The sequence below is a fragment of the Crinia signifera genome, chromosome 2 (genome assembly GCF_055691185.1).
Source record: "Crinia signifera chromosome 2, ASM5569118v1, whole genome shotgun sequence".
In the NCBI taxonomy this organism is placed as follows: domain Eukaryota; kingdom Metazoa; phylum Chordata; class Amphibia; order Anura; family Myobatrachidae; genus Crinia; species Crinia signifera.
Window position 1 is genome coordinate 115557229 of NC_139218.1, and position 24346 is coordinate 115581574.

The 24346-nt window shown below is 42.7% G+C and overlaps 2 long non-coding RNA genes across 2 annotated transcripts; both read right to left on the bottom strand.

Annotated features, from left to right (window-relative positions):
• Positions 1–2267: 2267 nt before the first annotated feature.
• On the bottom strand, positions 2268–14458 carry LOC146058836 (uncharacterized). The gene is made up of 3 exons (XR_014469990.1): positions 14430–14458; positions 10862–10955; positions 2268–2409 (listed from the first exon to the last, which is right to left on the bottom strand). It is a non-coding gene; the product is annotated as an uncharacterized LOC146058836 (long non-coding RNA).
• Positions 14459–20572: 6114 nt separating this feature from the next.
• Positions 20573–24143, bottom strand: LOC146058837 (uncharacterized). The gene is made up of 4 exons (XR_014469991.1): positions 23706–24143; positions 23260–23329; positions 22340–22489; positions 20573–21852 (listed from the first exon to the last, which is right to left on the bottom strand). It is a non-coding gene; the product is annotated as an uncharacterized LOC146058837 (long non-coding RNA).
• Between the last annotated feature and the right edge of the window lie 203 nt (positions 24144–24346).

Sequence of the window (24346 nt, forward strand, 5' to 3'; positions counted from 1 at the left end):
GTGATGTCAACAGTAGTATCATGCATACATTTTATCAAAAGCAGAGGACTTAACAGCCGCCAGTTTAAGGAGTTACTGAATGATCTTAACTCGGAGTATGGTGATTTTGTTTAATACTGTGAAGTGCGGTGGCTGAGTTGCGGGAACATGCTTATGAGGTTTTATGAACTGTGGGATGAAGTCAAGCAGTTCATGGAGATGAAGGGAAAACCTGTCAGTGAGCTTGATGATAGAAAATGGCTAAATCGAAAGAAATGACACAGGGCATTTCCCAACTCTGGAAGGACAAAAGACTTGTTCGACAATTGAATATGCTGGAGAATGTGAAAATTGAATTAAGGCATTTAATGAAAGATTCAAGGATGTGAAAAGTAAACAAACGGATTTGAACATCTTTGCTACAGCTTTCAATGTGGAACCAGCTGATGTGCCTCATAACCTACAACATGAAATCATTCAGCTACAAAGCGATGATGAGCTGAAAGCTAGGTACAACAACTTCCCACTGCTTGAGTTCTATAAACGTTACATAAGCAATGAAGAATTTCCCACTTTGAGGAGACATGCATTGAAATATGCATCTCTGTTTGGAACAACTTACTGCTGTGAGCAGTTCTTTTCGAAACTTACTATTGCAAAGGGTCGACTGCACTCCAGACTGACCGGCGCAAACCTAGAAAATCAATTGCGACTAGCAACATCATCAGTACCAGCTAACATCAAAAGCCTGACCAAAGAGAAGCCGTTCCAACCATCACATTAAGGGGGAGTTATTTAAAAAAAAATTACAAAATAATAAAGCAAGGTAATGATTAAGTTGATAATTTTTATATGGCCCCCGAAGGTTTTATAAATATCCAAATGGTTCTTGGTAGAAAAAAGGTTCCCCAGCCCTGCTTTAGTGGTATAGGAAGATTGATTTCTGGAATTTCGATGTCCGCAAAAATATTAGTAATTGGCATGATAATATACTGTACAATGCAGATTGTTATATGTGTCATTTCAAAAACAATTAATGGTAAATGTTCTTTTCCCAAAGCTACACCCAAACTAGAACCAATAATTGAAGCACTTGCTTATACAACTTTTCTAAGGCACTGCTCTAACTGTGGATATGAACTATCATCTGATGGGGTCAGCTGTCCCAGAGGTCACCTGCTTCTGAAAGTCACCTGTCACTTCTTTCCTTGCATCCTTTTATTTCAACATAAACTTGTGTGTTTGTCGCTACTTTCTGTACTTTGGCCCTGTAAACTTCTTGAAGGTTTATGCTTACAAATCAGAGTGACCAAGGGCTACCGTGCACATATCCAGGCCTAGATATTACATTGTTGTAGGTTATATGATTTTGGGAATGAAGTATGCAGTTATTGTTGTTTACAGAGGTTTATAAGCAGGCATTAGTGGATGACTCAAACTATGAACACTCCAACTACTTAACCAGTGGTGTTGATTTATTATAGTTAATAGATACAGCTATAGTCACTGTGAAAAAACACTGATTCTCATTACTCAAAGCTTTGAGGGTTCTCAGCTTACCCACGCATGTATGCCTATTGGGCTGTAGTGGTGCTGGATACTGAAACAGCTTCATAAAGGTAATTACTGGGGTCTCATGTGCTAAGCAGGAGAGTTCTCTCCCACTTCCCACAAAGGGTAGTATTCAATGCGGCCGGCGAGGGGGTTAAACAGAAAACAGATCCTCGCTGTTTAACCCCCTCGCCAGCCGCTCGCCCTATTCAATGTTCTGGGGAAATCCTCGCCATCACAGGACGGCGAGAATTCCCCAAAACAGCGAGACCTGCGGCTAATGCAAAAAACTCGCTGTTTTTAGCCGCGAGTCTCGCTGCTACTGGAGCCGCATACATCAATTCCCCCTCGCTCAAAAAATGGAGCGAGGGGGAATTGGCGTATGAGGGGGGTGCATTGAATACTGACAGGGTGAGTGGTGACAGCGAGCAGGAATCCCTGCTCTTTGTCACCGCTCGCCCACGGCATTGAATACACCCCAAAGTCTCTTACTGTACTGAAAAAATATTTGCAGCAGTACAATATACTGGAGGAAAGACTTCCCTGAGTCCTAATGCCCAATATCTTTTCAACAAATACATGAAAACCACACACATTGCCATGTTAGTTATGCTCATGTTTTAATAGATCAATTTATCACAAAGTAAAAACATTTCCAGTGATGTTATACAATAATTATATAGAAATGTATGTATATCATTAGTAAAAATGATAGATTTTATTTAACTTTGTGATGTTGCAGCTGAAAGAACATGATTCATCTTTTTTGCAAATTTAGCAATTTTGCCAAAAACGCTAGCGATTCCCCTCTCATCTCTCATTTCTTCCCGGTCCTGTTGTAGCTCCCTTTTTTCATTCTCATTGTTGCCTTCTTCTTCCCTACACCAGAGAGAAAATGTTATTGTCAGCAAGTATAGTATTAGTTAATTGTAATGTAAACCATCATGATTAGTAATTTCTATTTCTAATTCCGAGCAGCAGGTTAGATAGAGACTAATTGTTGGTGAAGTAACACTTGTATTTGTAAGTAGTATTAGATCAATTAAAATGACAAATTATGTTTGAAGAAACTTGAATTGACAAAAGTATAGAGGACATTCCCATTGTCATAAAAGGGATACAATTACTAAATATTCAACATTAAACTGACCTAAATCATCCCTGTGGGATTGCTGCCAATCTCTATTTTTATAAAGGGTCAATTATTTACAAGGCATGGTTTACTAAATTTACCCCCATGGCTTAGTAGCACAATGGAGATAAGTAATTATACCTGTATGTCACACACTTGACACTTTATTGTGTATTTGTCTCAAATATGTATTGCCAACATTGACAGAAAAACACATTGCTGCCAGGAATACACATTATAAATTGTTGAAAGTATTATAATTGCAGACCTTTCATCCATGACATTGGATATGACCAGCCAAGTCATGTGGTCTGAATGGTACTGTAGTCAATGCATTTTGGAAAAGCTGAATGGGTGCACAGAATCTCATCTTCCCTGCACCCACCTGCAATCATTTCAGTAATTTATCAAAATCTGGGGACCCTTAAAGGCAGAGGTGAGTTTAGACATCATGCAAAATAACAATTTAGCACCCCCTTCATTTAAACTATAAATTTATTCCTGATTAATTCACCTTGGATTATTTGCCGTTTTTCTTACATTCTCTTACTGCATATTACTTTACTGTCCCATTACCTCTAATTTCCATTAATTAGAGTTGGTAAATAAAAAGGGTTTTTATGGTTGCCTCTACCCAGTGGAGACAGCAAGATACTGAGTTGCAGAGCTGGAGACCAGGTTGAGGTGTTGCATATTTTTTAGCTGAGATAGATAGATGATGTAAGCCTGCACTCTGCTGCTCTGTGATTTAATATAGCACCAGGTGCCCTCCCTGACAGACCAAGATTAGGTGGTTCCCCACACACAGCAGATGGATGTGCAGCACTCAGGCGACTTGGAGTAAGGAAGACCGAGTCTTGTATTATAGCCAGGTCTCTGCCTTCCTTACTCCAAGTCGCCTGAGTGCCAGCAATAATTGGACCTGTTGCCTTCCCTCAGCCAAACAAATTGTTCCGCTGTAGAATACAATGTTGCAGGGCGGCACTCCAAGGATTTCAAAATAATGACCGGGCATAGTAGTGTCGATTGCCAACGTTTCAAATCTTTACTAGCTTTTCATCCCTGAAGAAAAATCTAGTAAAGATTTGAAACATTGGCGATTGACACTGCTATGTCCTAGTCATTATTTTGAAATGCTTGGAGTGCCACCCTGCAACATAGATTTATATATATATATATATATATATATATATATATATTTATATATATATATATATATATATATATATATATATGTCAGTGGTAGACAAGTGCACCTTCAGTGTTAAACATAAAAGGAGGATATCCTTAAAAAATAAAGTGATATGCGTACCAGAAGAAAAGAAAAAGATCACTCGTAGCAGTGTCTTTTTTGTGACCGCCTCCTGATTGGTCTTCCTCGTCCACCAGTGCAGAACTCGGATGGAGTATACGTGCCCAAAGGAGAGGATATATTTGTGTTAAGAATCCAGAAATGCTTGGTACAGGTGGAACCGGGCTCGTCTTTGCAGGGGATGGCGATGGCGATGGCGACGCCAGCCGCCATCCCCCACCAGTGGCGGATTCGGGGGGGGGGCACCCGGGCACGTGCCCCCCTGTCATTTATTTTGTAGCTGAGGACCAGGGCTTTCCAACGAGCCCAGCCCCGTGTCTCTAGCCCCCCGGAAACTGGAGATATCGCCTGGCAAACCTGTAACGTTTTTTCCCCATAGGATAATATGGGACCCGTCAATTCTGACCCCCACCCGGTTCCGACAGCTGCCAGTTCCCACCCTGGCATCACAGAAGCTTGTGGTTGATATCATTCATTTTCAAATCGCTGGGCCTTCAATATGATACCAGGCAGGTCCAAATCGGTTAATCGGTTCCAGAGATATTGCGTATAAACCGATTTTTTTATTTTTGAAATGTAATTTCATGGCTGTTCATGATTTTGAGGGCAGATTACTCTGGAACCAAACGTTCCAGTTTCACTGGACCAAAATCATTCAAAGCCCACTCAAAAGTTCTTCAATATAATAATTGTCACATGTAAATGGGTCAGTTTATTCCGAAGATATAGCCAGTTAAATGAGATAACTGGTTAAAGTGGTTTTCTCTCCCCCTCACACCAGAAAATGTCGGGACTAGGCTGGTGTTAAAGGGGCCAACCTGGGAATGCATTTTCTGGTGTGAAAGGGGTATTATTTCAAATAGCCGAGACCTGCAGTGCTCTTAATACAGCCAGGCTCTGCCACTGTCAGTGGCTATAACTTCTGTCTGGCGGAGGCTGTCCCCCATTTATCACGAGCATGTATTCCCCCTTGGCAATGAGCATGTAATCCCACATGGCAACGAGCATGGAACCTCTGGCAATGAGCATGGAACCCTTGGCAATGAGGATGTAGAGAAGCAGCACTTCTCTGCTCTTATGTAGCATAATTTTTAATAGGCATTATGGTGTTTGGCATAACACATAATGGACATAATGGCGTGTAACTTAACGTGTAATGGACATTATGGTGTAAATGTTTAATGCGCACCTTTGGTGGACAATGTCCCTGTTTATGAAGTGTATTGTGAATTTTGGGTTAATCTGTGTGGCATTATGTGAATTCTGGCTCAACCCATGTGGCATTATGTGAATTTTGTCTCAATCCGTGTGGCATTATGAGAATTTTGGCTCAATCCGTGTGGCATTATGTGAATTTTTTCCCAATCCGTGTAGCATTATGTACATTTTGGCTCAATCCTTGTGGCATTATGTGAATTTTGGCTCAATCCATGTGGCATTATGTGAATTTTGGCTCAATCCGTATGGCATTTTATGCATTTGGCTCAATCCGTGTGGCATTATGTGAATTTTGACACAATCCATTTGGCATTATGTGAATTTTGGCTCAATCCGTGTGTGTTATTATGTAAATTTTGGCTCAATCCATGTGGCATTATGTGAATTTTGACACAATCCATGTGGCATTATTTGAATTTTGGCTCAATCCATGTGGCATTATGTCAATTTTGGCTCATTCCATTTGGCATCATGTGTATGGGGCAAGTATAATGGGGTCTAGTATTTTGTTGCATAATGTGTAGAAGTTGTATATGGTGTTGACACGCCCCCTGTTGAGTGGCCACACACCCTTTTCTGGAGCGCGCCTTTGGCGCGTGCACAACTAGATCCTTCACTTTGTCGCCATGGTGGGCCTGCGTACTTTAAATGCCAGGGCATATTTTTAATTCCATTCCCACCCTCTCCTGCCGCTCTCTTAGCATGTACACTGGCACCAAAAACACCGCCCCTCCCCCACTCAAACCCTTTTTTATCATGGTGCCCCCCCTGTCATTTTATCCTGGATCCGCCCCTGTCCCCCACCATCTGTATCTGCGAAAGGGGATGCGTGCACGAGATGCGCGCGCGTCCCATTTAGCACGGTTCCACCGGGTCCCCGCCGGCTTGTCGCCAGTCACCCGGGGTCCCCACCGCCTCCCCACACTCCCCCTAACCCTGTCCGTCTCCCTAAAGCAGAGATGGACAGGGTCCCGTCGCCCCGCCGCACAGAAACTGAGACGCGCGTCTCAGTCAGATGGAGAACTGGGCTGCTGGCGGATCGCCAGCAGTGACAGTCTGACGATTCGCCAGCAAGAAGGAGCCCAGCTCCATCTGTGTAACTGGTGATTAGTCATGGTTTACTGCCACCGTGTGGTCAAAACTTATAATTCACCCAGTGTATCTTATTGTTTAAAAAAATATATATAAATGACTGACTCACACTAGACAGGGATCTGATACCGACAGAGACAGCTGTAGACCTTTCCAGCTTAAGGTACCTTAAACAGAGAGACCCTCCCATAAACGGGGGTAAGAAGTAGGTGGTGTGATAACGTTTTAAAAGGTTTTAATAATAAAAAAGACATATGTAATGGACTCGTACAATTTAAACAAAATATAAAAGCTTCTATAGTAATAAGGTGCGCTGCTAACAGCAGCTGGTTAAGGGACTGTCAGACTCTGATATGTGGACAAATTTGACAAAGACTTAACCAGCGCTGGCTTGTTTCTCCAATAAGGTGACGGTTTCTTTCGAGCTAAAAATTTAATAAAATTAGTAAACATAAATATAGTAAATGTAAAGACACAAGAATAACTATAATGAATAAGGTTAAAATAATTCAATACCCTTGTAGGACATTTGGGGCTCCTATATCTGGGATGTTTTGTTCCACTTGCGGGAATGTCTCTAATTATAGCAGCATGTAATTGAAAGGTGGCCGAATCCTCATGCAGTTTGCAGAGCAATAGAATTTGTAGTCCGGTAAACCTTGGTGTGCTTGGAGTAATAGATGCAGGCCCAATCCAAATCTATTATAAGCAGGATGACCAGGTAGAGAGAGTGAGACCCGTATCCAGTGGAGCTTGTTGATAAGCGATATTCCCCAGGAGTACAATATGTCAAAAGGGTGTAAAGGCTATGAAGCTCTACGCGTTTCCCTGGGTATAAATACCCAGCTTCCTCAGGAGCATCTGTTTATACCCAGGGAAATGCCGGTAAACCCGGAAACTAATTGGTACAGGGCTATATATACTCAGGAGGTGCACGGTCCGGGTTCTTATGACCCTTGATGAAGTCCCAAGCATAACAAAGGGATGAAACGCGTTGGTCACTCTGGATACTAACTCCACTCTCCATGGTGCATGAAGCACACTCCAGATAAGCTTTTATATTTTGTTTAAATTGTACGTGTCCATTACATATGTCTTTTTTATTATTAAAACCTTTTAAAACGTTATCACACCACCTACTTCTTACCCCCCTTTTGTGGGAGGGTCTCCCTGATTAAGGTACCTTAAACTGAAAAGGTCTACAGGGGTCTCTGTCGGTATCAGACCCCTGTCTATTGTGAGTCAGTCATTTATATATATTTTTTAACAATAAGATACACTGGGTGTACTATAAGTTTTGACCACACGGTGACAGTAAAACATCACTAATCACCAGTTATACCAAGCATTTCTGTTTTTTTAACACAAATATATCCTCTCCTTTGGGCTCGTATACTCCATCCGAGTTCTGCACTGGTGGACGAGGAAGACCAATCAGGGGGCGGACACAAAAAAGACACTGCTACAAGTGATCTTTTTCTTTTCTTCTGGTACGCATATCACTTTATTGTTTAAGGATATCCTCCTTTTATGTTTAACACTGAAGGCGCACTTGTCTACCACTGACTTTGTTTTTGAACCAGTCACGTCGGGAAAACGTGATCATTTGAGACATTTTGCAGCCACTTGTATCTTCTTTGAGTGTTATTAATTTTATTTATATGTAATTTCAGTTATCAATATTATTCAATTCACTACGTGTCACTGTTTTAAGGTTGCAGCACTTAGTGCACCACACATATTATATATATATATATAGTATGTGTATGTATGTATATATGGAAGTTCTCAAACTAAAGCATACACATATTAAGCCTCTATAATGGCACATTTAAAGAAGATTGCAGCAACTTATAACTGAATTCTATGTTTCAAATATGAAAGTTATGATGTGTCAATTTACATTTTACTGCAGCCAAAGCAGCCCATAGAACCAGGGGCATGCTCATGTGCAGCACCTACAGTAGGTCGGTATTGTGCATGCGCTATTCCTGTTCATGTCATCTATAGGCATGGTGACCTTGATTTAACTGCTACCGAGAAACTCCATAGAAGCTGGTGGGCAGGGCCGGCGATACCCACTCAGCAGCTCCTGCAAAGCAGGGAGGTTCCATGCTGAAAAGCCTTTGTCTCCCTCCCTGCTCTGCTAAAGCTGCCTCAGCCCTCACTGTCACTGCCTCCTGCATGCCGCCCACAGCGCCTGTCTAACAGCGGGCGGCAGTATGGAGAGGCTGAGCAGCTCCTTGCACCGCGCACACACTGTCCTCCTCCTGCGACCTGCTCCCTCTTCCTCACGGACACTTGCGCTGAGGCATGTAGCGCTGTCTGTGAATGCCTGGATGACATGTCATGTCAGGATCCGCCCCCTACCCATTGCCTCCCCTTCCTTCTTCTCAGTGTGCTGTGCCAGTGCCGCTGCCAGTCCTCAACACTCCGCCCCCTCTATCTCCTCCCCTCTTCTTCCATCTCCTCCATCCTCCATCAGCAGTGGCAAGGGGCAGGTGTGTCTGCTGGCATCACTTTAAGTGAGGAACCGCCACTGATACCAGGACTGTGATGCGAACACAGCATGGTATGCTTTGCATGTTCGCATTAGTGCAAGGTCCCATAGTAATTAATAGGCATATCCCCTCTGGCTTGATTAATGTGAATGCATAGCAGGAGCATATGAATAGAGTATACTCAACTATGCCAGGTGTTGTATACCGCAATAAGTATGCATTGCAGCAACAACATAATTGGACACATTTTTATATGACTGATCAGTCTGGGGTTTTGCTGGTCTTTTGAGAAATTATCTTTCTTTGCTATTTCATCATTTAAGTGTTAGGGCGAGACGTATTAAAATACATCGCCGCCCACCGCGATGCCAGCGCATATGTACTAACATATGCGGCTAGCATCGAGGTGCAATGACCCCCCGCGATACCTGTACTGTGGTGTGCGGGGGGGTCTCCGTCATCTCCCTGCCGCCTGCTTCTCCCCTTATGCCGGGGACAGCTAAACAAGCTGTCCCCGGCGCCTCCTCCTCCCCCCTGCAGCCAGAAGGACGTCCGGCTGCTTTACTAGGGGAAGGAAGGGCTTACCTTCCGGGTCCTGGAGGACCTGGCCTAAGGTTAGCCAAAGGGAGGGGGAGAGGGGGGTCGGCGGGTTTGTGGCGGAGGCGTCGGGCGGCCAAAAGAAGCCCATAGGCCTACAATGCGGTATCGTGGCGGCGGAGTTTTAATACATAGGAAAATGCGGTAAAACAGGGGTTTTACCGCATTTTCCCCTTAGTACATCCCGCCCTTAATGAGAATATGTGTATAGAGTACAGTGTATTAAAGTAATTGAGATATATTTTTCATAGTTTTAACTAGAAGTGCTGCAGCAATTAGGATAAAGAAGTATATTTAGCTTCATAGAGAGAAGTATTGTTTATTGTCCACCCCTATATGCTGGACATGGATAGCAACATCACTTAATATTAACCCACAGGCCTGTGTGATTGCATTGGGGAAGATCAAACATGGAGTGAAGTCGGGTAAGATCATTTACCTTCAGAGATATTGTATTGTGCATCATAAAGGAAATAGATTTAACAACTAACCAACTATTCACTTACCCGGAAAGCTGACTGCAAAATACACCAGTCAAAATGACTAATAATAACTCTACCAAGGCACTGTGAGAAACTGCTTTTATTAACAAAGCTAGTTTTCACCCTCTAACAAATAGTTACATTGAGTGAGCTAAGGACTTCGCCACCTCCAACACATTCTGAATGTACAGCCTGGACCGCTGTCACTGTACTCCCTGCCTGCAGGTCTCTAAGACCTATGCTCATAGCCAGTACTTTCTGTTCACCCTAATATAACTAGTCATATTTTCTCTGTATCCAATTCTGTGTGCCAGATTCCATATCAGTTCTCTGCGCACTGTATATGTCCCTCTACACCTGCTTCTCACACTACTTACCCTAACTCTGCACTTATTTTCTTTTCTCTATTTTGACACTATCTTTCTGCACGACACTGTTGTACCAGAGCCATGGCTCCTCAATCCTGCGCATTCCCTATTCACTCTGCATGCTTTCTGCCCCCTAGCAGGGTGTGTTGTGCAAAGCTGCTAGGGGTCAAGGGTGCAGGTGGAGGGGGGAGAGGATGATAGGAGGAGAGAGGACTACTTTGTCCTGACCATCTCATCATGTCCTGACCATCTCTGTCATGCTCACTCTCTTTTGCCTAAAATCAAGCTTGAAGTAAAATAATGTTTTCAGTAAAACTGACTCCATATATTACATTAATAATATATTGTTATAACCAAATTAGACATGGAAGCTTTAAGATTAACTGACACGGACACCTAAAAGCTGCATTTTACATGTTAGGTGCTGTCCGTAACCGCTTGCTAAACCTTTTAGTGACTTTCACTAAGAGTAAATGTAAGTATATCATACTGTAATACCAAAGTATACAACTAAGTAACAATAGTTAAGTAATAAGCAGTAGCAAGTTGTCAACAAAATGAGTGTCAAATGAAATAACATGATTTATATATATATAAATGAATGTAGTTAAATAATTATGACAACTTACTTTTCCGCTTTCCCAAGTTGTACAAGGCAGGCAAGGGCCACAACTGCTGTCGCCAGAATTACCAATTTGGTCATCTTCTCGGGATTCTAAGATTCTGTTCAATAACATACATTGTAATGACTTTCTGCATGCAGACATCATTTACACATTGTTTCATCATATATACAAATAATACTATTAATCCTAATTTGTGTCCTTTTTATTTTTGGTTAAAAAGTTGATAGAATAGAAACCAAAACTTACACCCACTGTCTAGTTACACCTTGTCGGCAGACAACTTACTTTCTTCATAAGATTTTTATTTCCAGGGAGTTTGACTGCACAATCCTCTGTATCAGTTCCCCACCATGACATTACCTGCCCAATGTTAGTGTCATAGAGGTGAGATAATAAATGCCAACCCTCATGAAATGAACAGGCGGCTCATAAAAATGTTTGTTTTTTCACCTGGCCATTATGCAGTTCAACTACTATACAAGGCTTACCATCATTTCCCATTAAAAGAAATATGATTATAATTATATTGTTCATTTAGATACAGGTTGAGTGTCCCTTATCCAAATTATTCTGAAATCCAAATACATTCCAGAAAGTGAAAAAAAAATGTTCTCCCTGTCACCTCACTGCCGTCCACATCACACTGCTCTCCTACTGCTGATTCCCTTTCTAGTTTATGAACCATGAAACTATCTTTCTTCACCATCAGAAATGCCAGATCTGTCTGTAATATAATGGTCCTTGCGCACAACCTATTCATCGCCAAGCCTTTACTAAAACTTGTATTTCCACCTCTGACACCAATTCTCCCACTGTTATCTCTGATAATGAGCTCATTATCTGAGGAAGCCGCTGATTCCCTAAGGAGACGGGGAAACGCGTAATTTGATATTTGTTTTCTTCACTGAGCAATGTTTTTTCGGTACTTGTTTAGTTTCACGGTGGCAGCGTCAGTCGGAGGCACGTCTGTATCCCCTTGCGGGACTATCCACGCTATCTAAAATCAACTCCATGCCAACGTGGATAGTGGGGGTATGAACCAATTCACGTTGGCATGGACTTTATTCTAGATAGTTTTCCGAGCGCCGAACCCGGAAGTAGCGGGTGGCCATGCTGCCGCCATGAAACTAAACAAGTACCGTTTTTTCCTTGGACAGCTTTAACCGAGGAGCCTGGGCTTCTGGAACATACAATGCCAAATTCTGATAATTCAGCTACAAGCAATTAAAAAATTAATTGTGTATGGCCAGACAAGGGAATATAGAGTGTATACCTCTATCTCCCATAAAGTGGACATAATCATTGCTTATCCACCCTCCCCCCCCCCCAGTAGGGTAATACAGAACCTGGGACAATAACAGTTTCTTATACAGATCTCACTTACAACTACTAATCCTGCTGGGGCAACAAGTAACATCTAATTTGTTTGGACTTACCATCACCACAACAAAAAATTAACCCTACTTACTTCATAGGATTAACCCTTTATGATTATTGATTATCCCCTGTTGTGGAATTTTTTTTAAAATTATCTTTTATATTTATTCCAAATTAATTTTTCATAATTTTATATTGGTATTTTTATCACTGGTCAGTGAATTTCAGTGTAATAATTAATTTATTATATTTTCTTATATATACATTGTTCCAGCGCGTTTTATGCAATTTTTTTCATTCTTTGGGAATGGGCATTTCCCTAAGTAAACCCCGCTAGAACCTCCTGCGTTTCGACCTGCACACATATATATTTATTTTAATTTGTCTGCATGCAGTATTGTATATGGTCCACACTCCAATTTTTTTTTTACTAGAGACATTGTGCTATTGGATATAGCGTCAATATTTCTCTTTTTATCTCCTATAGGGGCCTCACATTCTCACATACCACCAGTCAAGGGGTTTTCATGATAGTTTTGGTGTTGAGGTCCTTATATCCTCTAGGGCAGGGGTCCTCAAACTATTTTGCTCTGGGGCCCCATCAGATAATAAAAATAATTACAGACTGAGATTAGAAAAGTCCTCAGCCTGATGGTCAGCAACACGGAGTCGCGACCCCATGCTGAGAAGTTTGGGGACCCACCTTGGGGTCAGGACCCACAGTTTGAGAACCGCTGCTCTAGGGCAGTGGTTCCCAAACTGTGTGCCTAGGCTCCCTGGGGTGCCTTGGGACACTTGCAGGGGTGCCTTCGATTAGTGGTCTAGAAGCAATTGAAATTATTTATGGTCATTGTAAAAGGCAAAAACATTGCTGGTGGGCTACCGATAATAAAATATGTGGACAAACAGAAGCTAATCCTGTTCCTCACCCATAAATAAACCTATCTATGACATACAAATCAATGTACTGAATAAGAAACTTTTGTACTAGGGGTGCCGTGAAAAAAATTCTGATGCTCTAGAGTGCCGTGATTTTAAAAAGTTTGGGATCCACTGCTCTAGGGAATACTACCAACATATAGTTGAACCTGTCATCCCTTCCATTATCTACATTTGCTCTCCATGCTATTCATCTCTTATTACCTGGGCACCTTTGGGTAGATGTCATTTATTAGCTCCATGGCACTCCTACAAAATTCCATGACAAATTTGCTTCCTAGCTCCCTCACTTCCTGACTATAGATATCCCTTCATTATATTAGGTAATTAAAAAATCATAATCAATATCCCCAAAGTATCCTCTGCATATAAACTCCTTTACCTTCACATCATTGCTTGGTCTATCCAAGTGGATCTCCTCACCCTTCCATGTGTGTAAGTTGTCTTTGCCACATACCTCATATCATCATCCCCCACCTATTACCTCACTACCTCCCCAGTAGACTCTATCCCCTCCAACCTCCACAATACCTATCTCTTTAGACCTCACCATCCCTTTTATTAAAAGCTTATCCTTGATTGTATTGTATGCAACTGCCTAACTGGTTTCATTTCCTCCCAGTCTGCTTGACCACATTTCAGTCTGGCTTCCATCATATCTACTCCACTGAAACTGCATCTGTGGTTAGTCTGTAACCACCTCATTGCAACAAACTCCAAGAGCACCTACTCTCTGCTTACTCTTATAGACCTTTCTGCTGCTAGATCTTTGTACTGTGGACCACCATCTCCTACTGCAAATCTTTCACTATCTTGGTCTTCATAATACTGCCCTCGTACTTCTCTAGCTGCTCCTTCTTTGTCTCCTCTCCTGAAATCACATCCCTTCAACTAAAAGTAGGTGTCCAATGGGATTCAGTTCTTGAACATCTCATTTTCTATCTGTACAGTATGTACTCTTTAGATGAGCTCATTAGCTTGTTTAAATTCCAATATGCTGTCATCTCTGTGCTGATTATATTCTAATTGACCCTCTACAGAGACTACATATTGATATTTGTTTTATAAGCTAAGATCTTAGTATTATATTAGATTTTTTTTTTACTTTAATCAAGAAAATATATATAAAAAATTACATGTAGTTAATTCTGTTCAACATGTGCTAATACTGATGCCAAATAAATAGATGTAGAAGAATAATCAATTTTCCAGAATATGAAATACAAAGATCAGTAAGAATATTAGACGTACTCACCTTAAGTCCTTGTTTTTGTTAGCACAAGCCTTTTCTCCAAGAGTGCTAACTATAAATCCTTTCAGCTTTTTATAGTGTGGAGGTAAGTAGTATTCAACCCTTAGCTGTTTGAGGTAAACATGACATACAAGTCACAAGCATCTGAAGTGATACCATCAATCTAAAACAATCTTGTGATATGTCAAGTTATATTGAATCTGAGCTCTATCCGGTTCTGGACAAAAAAAAAGAAGAAAAAGAATTCCTACAAGGGGCACTCAGATTTGGCTAATGATTGCTCAAATAGCATCTATTCAAACACATTCAAATTTTGTATAGTGTCCCAAGAAAAAAGATTTAACATTTAACTTTTATTGTTATCAGAGTTAAAAATCAGTGAAAATATGGTTAAAATCAATTGTGAGAGTGCAATTACGTGTGTTAAAGTGTGAAAAAAATTAAAATAGAGCTGTTCGTTTGGTGTGTTACTCATAAAGGTTCAATGACCTATAGTTTTCAAAATGATGCCTATGTGTGAGTTGTTGCACTTATAATTTTATGTATTGCAGTCACAAAACCATCAATCCAATATATGACACTTGTAACACTCTGACTTGCGTCAGTAGGTGCTGAAATTAGATTGTTATGTTGCAAATGAATAATTAATATGCAACTTTTTCTATTCTCATTAACAGGATTTACAGTATTAAAGATTGTCAGAGTTGGTTGGCAACAATGTATGTTAGTAATGTGTCATAATATGGATGCCATGATTGTTAGGACTAATTTAGTTGGTTAGTATATTTATTTGAGCCAAACTTCTGTTAGAAATGAATGTGCTGCAACTGGCATAAATTAATCTGTTTTAATAGAACTTTAGGTACTTGTTTCCTAGAACGGCCACAATCGCAGGCATCGTGTACCTTAAAGTTAAGGTACACGATGCCCGCGATGGACCCGATTTCCTTTGAAATCAGGTCCATTTTGCCGGGAAAGGCAAAATCGGGGGCATCGCGTCGGTCGCGTGCATTAACATGGCCCCCGACGCGATCGAAGCGATGCCCACGATTTTGCCATAGGCTTCAATGTTAAAATATTTTTAACATTGAAATCGGGAGCATCGCGTCGGTCTTGTGCCATTATAATGGCACAAGATGAGATGGACTTGATTAATTCCATCTCACATAGGAAACAATGTGAAATGGGCCAATATGACCCATTTCACATTATATATGGCCCCGTCGTCACCCCACGATTGACGCGAACCCGAAGCGTGGCGAGCGCATCGAGCCCGCGAGGGGCGGCGGTGCGCGTCCTCCGACCTTTTCATACCCCTACTATCCACGTCGGCGTGGAGTTGAGAATATAAAGTGTGGCGAGCGCAGCGAGCCACCGAGCCCGAAGCGTGGCGAGGGGACGCGTATACCTGTGAAGTTATACGCTGCGCTCGCCAGGCTTCGGGCTCGGTGGCTCGCTACGCTCGCCACACTTTATATTCTCAACTCTACGCCGACGTGGATAGTAGGGGTATGAAAAGGTCGAAGGACGCTGCGCTCGCCACGCTTTGGGTTGGCGTCAATCGTGGGGTGGCGTTGAGAGGGTAAAATTGGGGGTCTGGGGAATACTTTACATTGAATCCAATGTAAAATAGGGTCCCAGGGACCATATTCACATTTGATTCAATGTAAAAATCGTGTCGATCTCGCCGGTCGCATCGCATGCGATTTGGTCGCATACGATGCGACAGACGCGATTTTTCTGACACGATCACCCCGATGTAAATCGGTGTGGCCGTGCTAGGAAACAAGTACCGATTATAATAATTAGGTGAATGGTGATTGGGATTCCACCTTGTATTGTATTAATACAATTCCCCTGACTGCGCTATTAATATAGTGCACAGATGTAATAACATACCGCTGCGTGCAGAATGCTGAGTGACTGTAATATCAGTCAGAAGTTGACTCTAACATATCGAGAGTCTCTAATCTACAGATGATAGAAATGGCTGCTGCAGTCAGCCTATGTTATTGCTGATTAGATATCAAAATGCAAAAAAATTGCTAATAGCTTGTCCATCCGTATGAGACTTAATGCTGGGGGGCGTTCATAGGGTTAATGAGAACAACCCACAGTATAAATGTGGTAGTAGTGTGTATATTTATTAGCGTGCTGTTAATGCGAATTATAATTATCCTATCTCACTGAAATGTTCTCACAGTGCCCCAGTAATAGTTGGTATAATTACCAGGATGGATTTAAACCTTGCCACATTGTTATGTCACTATCATTGATTTGATTCTAAGATGAATCTCAATGAACCGACTGCTGTAAGCAGTTGCTGTAATCACGCAATTCACCTGTGTTAGAGTAATAAATCTAACAGAGCTATTGGCTCTATGTTCACCATACAGCGCGAATGTGTGACAGTATGATGTAGAAATATATGAATTAGTCCTATTAGGTGCAATACATAGTGTGGAGCATGTGCTATATTGGTTATATAATCAGATTGTCGGCATTATCACAATTTCGTTTATTGTTCAATTGACGGCTCCACTGTACAAACTGTATGAATCTGCGCACATGTATTCCATTATTTTTATCAGTGCATATAGACATACAAGTCCCAAGCATCTAAAGTGATACCATCAATCTAAAACAATCTTGTGATAAGTCAAGTTATATTGAATCTGAGCTCTATCCGGTTCTCACAGGATATTACTGTGTACTCTATGAAGATTCAGTTGTCCTGCAAAAAAAGAGGGGTGCATCGGGACACTTGCAAGTATGCTTGGGATTGGTGATCCAGGACCTATTCCAATTATTTATGGTCAAATTAATAGGCAATCCCGGCTGACAATCTTGTCCCTCACCACATAACTGAATCTAAGGATGACATATAAATACAATTTACAGATGGAGCCGGCCTCTTCCTTGCAGGGGCTGGCGATTCTATCGCCAGACCCCGCCAGCGTCCGGCTCTCGCCAGGGGCAGGCGCGTGTGCCGCATCAGAGCCATCCTGAAACTGTGACGCTCATGCGTGTGAGATGCAGACGCACCCCAGCACCTCCCAGTCAGATGGAGCGCCTCTGCGCCGCGATCCCCGGCCAAGGATCAGAGGCGCTCCATCTGTACATCATTTTATATTTTTTTCAAAATTTCTCATTAATAAACTTTTGGCCTAGGTATGATGCAATAAATTCTGATACTCTAGGGTGCAGGAATTCAAAAAAGTTTGGGAACCATTGCTTTAAGGGGTATGTTCAATTGGAATCGTTCAATTGGAATCGTTATTTAGATTCAACCATGTATCCGATATACCCACACTTTCCACTCTACAAATGTATAGAAAGGGCCCTGTAATCATATCATAGAAATGCATTTGACAAGCAGAGTCTTTAACAGGGAGGAACGGGGGGGGGGGGGGGCACAGGCTACCAGCCTTTGTCAAAACAGGGACTTTGTATACCATTTCCTGGATGTGGCAATGCAGGAATGTGTCGCATGTGTAATGTTCTTGGCTTTGCAATGCCCCCTGCAACTGCTAATCTAAGTAGGGTCAGACTTACCCAGGCTTACAGTTGCAGATGAATATCATAAGCGATGGTCATGTCTATTATCTGCAGTATATGTTCATCATATATTCTAAACTGCAATCAGCTTAGTATGTATGACCCAGTCGGAATCCCCCCTCTAATAAGCAATTAATTCACTTGGAAATTTTCAGTTGTAATGCATTTCTCAACACGAAGCACCCCTGAACTGATACAGCAGACTTGATTTAGAAGCACCCCTTGACTTAAATGGCAGACAAGGCACCACCACTGGACTTTTTTGGCAGACAGGACACCCCTTGTCTTAAAAGGCAGCATTGCAGCACCACTGGATTTATACATCAGACAGGGCAGCACATTGGAATCATAAGGAAGACATGACACACCTTGACTTATACATCATACAAGGGAGCACATCTTGACTTATATGGCAGACAGGGCACCCTTTAACGTATACAGCAGACAGGACGGAGCCACTGGACTTATATGGAAGAGAGGGCAACAATTGACTTAAATGGCAGACAGGGCAGCACCACTGGACTTTTACATCAGGCAAGGCAGCATCACTGGACTTTTACAGCAGACAGGGCAGCACCAACGGACATTTACAGCAGACAGGCAGCACCCCGTGACTTATACGGCAGTCATTGCAGCACCACTAGACTTTTAAATCAGATAAGGCAACACCCCTGGACTTAAACCAAAACAGGGCACTCGTTTACTAATTTGTCACACAGGGCATCACCCATTGACTCCCACAGCAGAGAGGGCAACACCTGGATATATATGGCAGACTTGGCAACATTTCTGGACTTATACATGAGACAGGGCAGCACTCCAGGACAGGATACCCCCTGGACTGGATCAGCAGACAGATAGGGCACCCCTGGACCCATACAGCAGAGCAAACAGGGAACTCCTGGACCAACATAGTAAAGCAGACAAAGTACTCCTTGACCGACACAGCTGAGCAGACTGGGCATCCCAGGACTGATACAACAGAGCTGACTGGGCACTTCTGGACTGATATGGCAAAGCAGACAGGGCACCCCCTGAACTGAAGAGCAGACAGAGCAGTACCTGCCCCATGCCAACCCCAGACAGACATACAGTACACAGGTCTTTCCTCCGCACTCTCCAATGCCGGAGTGAAAATGCATAGAATCCAAAACCCACGAGAATTCGACCACAGGATGATGACATTTTGCCTTGATGTGGGATGTGTGCTGAGTGGAAACCCAATACCCACTGGGATCCTGGTCCGGATTGCAGAGTTCAGAGGGTCCGATGCTCAGAGAAGTGGACCTGATCGTCCCTTATAAATATACATCTACAGAGACAAGTGGCATACCAAGTCTGTCACTCGATTAAGAAATGGTGATCAATATTTCAAGGTCTGAAGCCCATTGTCAGAACACACAAACGAACAGTGCAATGGAGAAGGTATTAATACTTACAAGTTCCGACTCTTACCGTTGGTGGTCAGCCCGTCTGCCTGGCATATGCAGTGAATTCCGTTCCATGTGGTATCATAACACTAGAAGTAGCGCCGATCTGTTCCTTTTGCTACTGTAAGTAACCACAAGAAACAGACAGCATGCAGCATACTGTGCACTGTGCATGATGCTACTCACTGGAACTTACATGCACAACTGTATATGCACAGGTCCTTTTGGTAGTCAACGAGATGACTGAAAAAATGTAAATTAAACTGAAATAGCAATTATAAAAAAAAAAATACAAATAAAAACACAATTATATAACAGCAATATTATTAATAGTGGATGCAATGTGTTTAGTGCACACAAGGCCCCTGAGGTCCAGGCGGACCCACACTGCACGCCCTGCACCCACTCTTTCAACTTTTTCCCTCCAGACTCTGGAGACCTGTTCATGGCAGTACATTTTGAGACAGCAGTAGTGGTCTAGAGCACTACTAGCTAGAAAGGATGGGGCCTAAAAAAGGAGTCTGCACCATAGGCTTGCGCAGCACATTTTATTAGGGAGTGCACCATTGAAGGGCCGTGTCTATAACCACCTACTGGGCGTGTCTATCACTGTCTACTGGGCATGAATGCCAACTAAATAGAAGTTGACTTATTTATGTACAGATTTCAGAATAAATCATTCCCCCCCAAACACACACACCAGAAATAGGACCAGTGCCTGCCAAAGGCGCACTGCAAATATTTACACTGTAATGACAATTAAATATATTGCCATTCACCATAATGCCCATTACACAAAATTCCATACACAGCAATGCTCATTATACATAATGCCACACACCATAATGTCAATTATACATAATGCCACACACCGTAATGCCCATTACAAATTATATCACACACCATAATGCCCATTACATATTATTTATTATTTTATTTTATATAGTTTCTTATATAGCGCAGCAGATTCCGTTGCACTTTACAATAGTAGACAGTGATAAAACAAACTGGGTAGCAACAGACAGACTTGGAGGCAGGAGAGCCCTGCTGCAAGCTTACAATCTATAGAATCTTAAAATATATAGATCTATATTATACCACACAACGCAATGCTCATTGCAATTGATATATTGCTCAATTACAGAGGTTGCCATGGGTTACATGCTTCTTGCCAGGAGTTTCAGTCTCATTGCCATAGGGGAATACATGCCCATTGCCCAGGGTTTAATTAACATGTGTGTTCACACATCGGAGGGCGGGAAGTTGCATGCTCATTGCTTTGGGGGGGTTAAATGCTCCTTGCTAAGGGAAGTTACATGCTCATTTCCAGAGGGGTTACATGCTCATTGCCATTAGGGAGTTATATGTTATTTGCCAGGGGAGAGTTATATGCTTGTTGAGGGGGGTTGTATGCTCATTGCCAAGGGGACTTACATGGCAGTTTCCAGGATGGAGAGGGGGTACATGCTCATTGCCTTTCTAACTGTGTCAGTGCTTCAGGAATCCACACTGACATACAATAGAGATCTGGCAGAAACTCTGTTTGTTTACTCTAAAGCTGCATTTTTGGAGGGGCCGATGTGGACAGACTGTGTGTGTGGGCTTTGGGTTGGTTGCCAGAGGCAGTGGAGGTGGGGGGTGTGGATGTGCTGGGAATATAATATGCCTGGGCACCCCAGGCAAACCCCTTGTGCAAGCCTATGGTCTTGTAGTACACGTGTCACATAGCCGTCCTGCAAAAAAATCATGTTACTGTTTTGATCAATGCCCATACACAAAATGATTGACAGGTAACCAACCATTTTGGACCATTTAGGAATGTCAGGGAAAATACAAGCATGTGTAGCTCTTTGAGGGGAAGTCACGTGATGTCCGCTTCTGCCCCAATTCACCTGCTGCTTTTGCAGCCACCGAGTAAGTCCTGTGCTTCGTACAGACTGCTCACAGTGGAAAATTCATTAGATGGTGAGCAGCTTGCAGCAAATTGCAATTCCAGCTAAGAACAGAAGAGTTAGCAAATGATCTATATGAATGCACATCAGATCTTAAGAAAAATCTTTTGTGAAAATGTGTTTTACGATAGGGGTTTTGGGGACCCAGTCGTGACTGCAGTGAACCAGTGCTGGATGCCTGAGACACAGGAGAACTGTATCTGAGGACAATGGAATTTTATTAGGCCCCAAGTCTGAGAATGCCAGAATAACTTTGCATGCTGGATCCAGGAGTACTGAATAAATGAAGAATGCCTACTCGGCTATAATGTCAGAATGCCCACTTGGCAACAACTGAGATAATAACTTGGTGATGGTCTGCCGGCACTTGTGTAGTGCTTCTGGTTCAAGAATTCCTGTCCACTATAGGAGCACTGGGAAAGCAGCCTACAGTATCTGGTATACAAGCTGGAACTGGAGCAGCCGGTGATCAAATAAGGGATCCGGCTGCAATAGAGACACAGTGGCAATTAGCAACTTGATAGCACTTAATGGTCTGATGCATGTTAGGACTGGAAGTCTGTAGCAAGTCAGTACCTGTAGTAGGCCGGTGATAGTGTAGAACCCCACATGTATGTGCCCCCCACATGTGTGTATAGTATGTGTAATGTGAATTGTTAAGTAAGTTATCCAATGATACTATAGGAGAGACGTGGTGAACTGTGCTTTGTGCGCACAGAAAATGAACTATCGTTATGCAGGAGACTACTGCAGGGAGACCAGTGTGTGCCACTGAGAATTCGTGGTTAAAGTTTTATAGCTCGTGCACAGAGAGGGGAGTACAGCATCAGCCGCTGGACAGGGAGGGACGTTACCCGAGGCTGTTGAGTGCTGTGGCGCAGATCCGAGGAGACGGGCAGCCGAGCAGAAGTGCGGCATAGGTGTTCTGGATTGGCGGCGCTGTCTAGTAATTAGAAGTGAGAGCGATACTCACCGAAGGTCCTGCGACCGGTGACGGAGGTCCTTGCAGGTTGCGGTACCGAGGAGAACGTCCGGCGGTGACTTGGGCAGCGGCTACGGCACAGGCCCTCCCACGGAGTTGTCATAAGGAGGCGGCGACTCGGAGGAGTGGTCTAGATTCTCCCTAAGAGAGACAGTGAAAAACGGGGAGTGGTGAGTGCACATCCTGCCCCTAAGGGAGGTTACAAGGCCTAGTTCCGCCCCTCCAGTACACGTCTAAATAACAGCAGCATCCAGCCAGACCAGTATAAAGGCAAACTGACAGGGATTGCAGATAGTGATCTCTCCGCAGTGATACTTCAGGGAAGGGATAGAGGACAATTAGAGAAGCCTAGTGGCTGTAGCTAAATCTGCCCTGCCCCTCCATCAACATCTATCCTATTGGAACAGGGCTAAATCCGACCCCCAAGGTCAGGGGACGCCCCTAAAAGTACTTGCAGAGTAAACCCTTTGCTGGTATCCGTCACCTGCTTTCATTGCCAAAAGAATCCCACTGCTAGATTAGGAGGGTTAAACCCGACCACTAGGGTCAGGGGACACCCATCTGAAGAGGAACATATCCTGAGATTTAGCCAGAGGGACAGCCTAGCCTGTCAGAAGGTAGAGCAGATAACCAAGGAAAAAGTCAACAAAGGTTTATTTATTTCAGCTGCAACAAATTGTGAATGTTTATTCGTCAACCCAATATCTAGTCTGTGCACAGTGAAACTACTTGAGTATTTCAGTATTTCAAACCGAGTCAGTACACTCGCTAACAGCCACAGTAGAGACTGAGAGAGTAGCCGGATGATTACAAAGTTGCAATTTGCTCGTTTTAAGGAAGATTGCTATTTATTGTACTAAACCAAGTATAGGAGACTAATGTAAGGTACTTTTGGACCATATGAAACTTACCTTTGGTTGTGTTGTATGTATCGCTGAGCCGCTATACGATCCATTAAGCTGTACGCATTGGGCAAATATTCTGTAAAGGGAAGAAAAAGGGTTTGTTTAGTAGTTAGAAATAAAATAGCAGAATAGACATTATTGCGCAATAATACCGTGACCATACTGTTGCTAGCTTTAGTTGTCTATAATTATTTCATGGACACGGAAAGGGTTATATTCACTTTTATTATTTGATATATTGTATGGTTATATGCAGTGATGCACCAAATGTGATACTCTGTCAATATATGTACTGTTATGTTACTTAAATTTGTTGAATCTCTTTTCATACAGTTTCAAAGGAAAAGATGAGATTCCAGTATAATAAAACTTGTTTCTGTTAATTGAAAACTTGTTATTGCTGTCAGAGTGAAAGTACTGTTAACCTGTATTGATAAATCCTACATACTTACCTGAGCACCCACACCGGAACCCAGGTGGGTGCTACCATAGTTAGCCAAACACCAGATGGTGGCTGGATATAGGGTCACCACAGGAAGGCACACAGAGTCTGGATAGCAGGTAGCATCTGGGAACTGATGAGGGACAAAAGTATAAGATGGTGGTTGTGGGTCCAGTGGGAGACTTGGAAACCAGGGCACAGCTGAAGACTGGCTGTGAATGGGTAGCTGGGAATGGCTGATGACTTAGTATGGCTAGGAAGCTGGAAGCAGCTGATGACTAATCGTAACTGGAAAGCCAGGAGTGGCTGATGACTGGCAGTGGATGACTGGGTATTTGCTGAGGTACCGGAGAGCTGGAAGTCGCTGAATGCTGGGTGCGGACGGAAACAGAATCACAGGATGCATCAGGAGAGCTGCTAGAGGCTGGGTAATGGAGCACGATAGTGACATTGCTCAGAGCAGCTTCTGTCTGAGCCAGGCTTTTAGATCCCCTGCCTTTCAATGATTAGATGCATGCTCTTGACGGTGTCTGTAAACTCAGCTATGGATTCTGGATCATACAGTATGCCAACAGAGAAAAATGATTAATGCGAGTGTTACTGCAGGACACAGTGTTGTAAAACCAATGGTGCTGCATAGCTAGCAATCAG